Source organism: Babylonia areolata, chromosome 20 (genome assembly GCF_041734735.1).
Source record: "Babylonia areolata isolate BAREFJ2019XMU chromosome 20, ASM4173473v1, whole genome shotgun sequence".
Classification (NCBI taxonomy): domain Eukaryota; kingdom Metazoa; phylum Mollusca; class Gastropoda; order Neogastropoda; family Buccinidae; genus Babylonia; species Babylonia areolata.
The window spans coordinates 3,336,277-3,338,776 of NC_134895.1; positions in this window are offsets into that span (position 1 = coordinate 3,336,277).

Consider the following 2,500-nt stretch of genomic DNA (forward strand, 5'->3'; position numbering starts at 1 on the left):
TGTGTGTGTGTGTGTGTGTGTGTGTGTGTGTGTGTACATCTTGTGTGGAGTGGGTGTGGGTGTGTGGGTTGCAGCTGGAGCGGGAGGATTTGTGCGTGTCGGCTGTCTTCTTGTGTTTTTAGTATGCGTACATCATTGTATTTTTCATTGTGAACGCCCGGGGCTTTTGTTTCATTACATTGGGCGTATCAAATGTCCTTATTATTATTATTATTATTATTATTATTATTACTGTTATTATTATTATTAAATAAATGAATAAATAAATGATGATAATAATAACGACAGTGATAATAATGATAATAATAACAATAATTATACCATGAATGATAATAACAATAATGTTAATAACAATAATAATAATAATGATGATGATGATGATGATGATAATAATAATAATAATAATGACACTACTACTACTACTACTACTACTACTACTACTACTACTAATAATAATAATGTGCGTCAAATGGAGCAGAGGCTGGACAGTGCTTAAAACAGGAAACGGAATAGCGATCCTGACTGATGCGCCTGTGAAACACGAAGGGACAGTACTCGTGCAGATGGCTTTGGAGGGGAGGGAGGGAGGGCCGCTAAAAAGGTACAGTGCGCCTGGCTGCTGCACACAGGAATTGTTACTGTATGACCCTCCCCTGCAAAGTGAGTGCCGTGTCGTTGTTTGGTTACTGGTGGTTGTTGGGTGTTTTTCAGTCAGCGGAAACCAGGTTCATTGTCATCGTCATCATCATCATCTTCGTCATCATAATTATCATCGTCATCATTATCATCATTGTCATGTTCTTTTTGTTCTTCTTCTCCTTCATCATCATCATTATCACCATCTTCTTCTTCTTCTTCATCATCATCCTTTTCTTTATCCTCCTCCTCCTCCTCTCCTCCTCCTCATCTTCATCATCTTTTTCTATTCCAGCTCCTCCTTTCTCCCCCCCCCCAACCCCCTCTCCTTATTTCTTTCATTCGTTTAACCCAGTGGTGCTATAGTGATTCACACCAGGTAATGTACACAGGTGAACAGGCAAAACAAAAAAAGACATACACCCGAAACCTCAAAGCTGTCTCGCAACCTATCCCCATTGTCCTACGATTACAAAGATAACAATGGAAACAGGTAGGTTCGATTAAAGGTTAGAGGCCCTGTATCCTTTTTACCACCATGTGGGCACTGAACTGAATACATATCCACTGTGGCTGGGGTTCGGCATTATAAGTAACACGGGGCCCAGCCCTGTCGCTGCCCGTCCTCTCAACGTCGCTCAAACGAAGTTAGATGTCCATTCACACCTGGGTGGAGTGAGGGCGATCAGAGTAAAGTCCCTTTACCATGGACACAACATCATACCGAAACTGGGCCTCCAGCCCTGATCAATGGTGGACACTGGGTCAGAAGTCTGGGCCTCCAGCCCTGATCATTGGTGGACACTGGATCACAAGTCTAACGCCTTTACCAATTCTGCCACAGAATTGGAAATGAAACAATAAAATTGCCGAATCCACACATCTACATACAGTAGACACAGTACTGTCTTCTGTCAAAACGAGAGTGTTGGACTTTCAATCTGAGGGTCCCGGGTTCGATTCATGGAGCCTGGTGGGTAAAGGGTGGAGATTTTTTCCGGATCTCCTACATCAGCATATGTGCAGACCTGCAAGTTCCTGAACCCTCTTCGTGTGTAAACGCAAACAGAAGATCAAATACGCACGTCAAACATCCTGCAATCCGTGCCAGCGTTCCGTGGGTTACGGAGACAACATACCCAGCATGTGCACACCTGGAAACGGAGTATTGCTGCCTACATGGTGGGATAAATAAACAAAACGGTCATACACGTAAAATGTTACATGTCTGTTTGAGTGTGTATGTGTGCGTGCCTGAAACCCGAATGAATTCACAGGAAAACAAATGATGAGCGCCCAGTGACAGCTGTCAGTTGGCACTACCCAGATAGACAGCCTGTTGTGCAAACGCCTACGTGTTTGCAAAGCGCTTAGAGCTTGGTGGGAAAAGAAAGCAGAAAGTATGCAAGCTGTGGCTGATATCAACATTTCACGAGGGCCTTCGCACCATCTATGGACCAAAGAGTGAACACCCATTCGTGCTTTTCATCACACCACACTGTTGACAGAAAAGACTGGCATCCTTGCTCGCTGGGCTGAGCACTTCAGTGCTCTCTTGAACAGAGACTCGTCAATATCTGAAGAAGCAATAGCATCGCTCCCCCACCTGCCAGTGAAGGAACCTCTGGAAAGCACCAGGAGCAGATGGAATTTCAGCTGACATCTACAAGAATGGAGGCGAGCTACTCCTGGAAAAGCTGACCACCCTCTTCCAGTCCATATGGAAAAAGGGAGAAGTACCCCAAGACTTCAAACACGCTTCCATTGTACACATCTACAAGAGAAAGGGTTATAAAGCGTCCTTTGACAATCATCGTGGGATTTTTCTCTTTTGCATCGCAGGAAAGATTCTTGCCAGGACAAT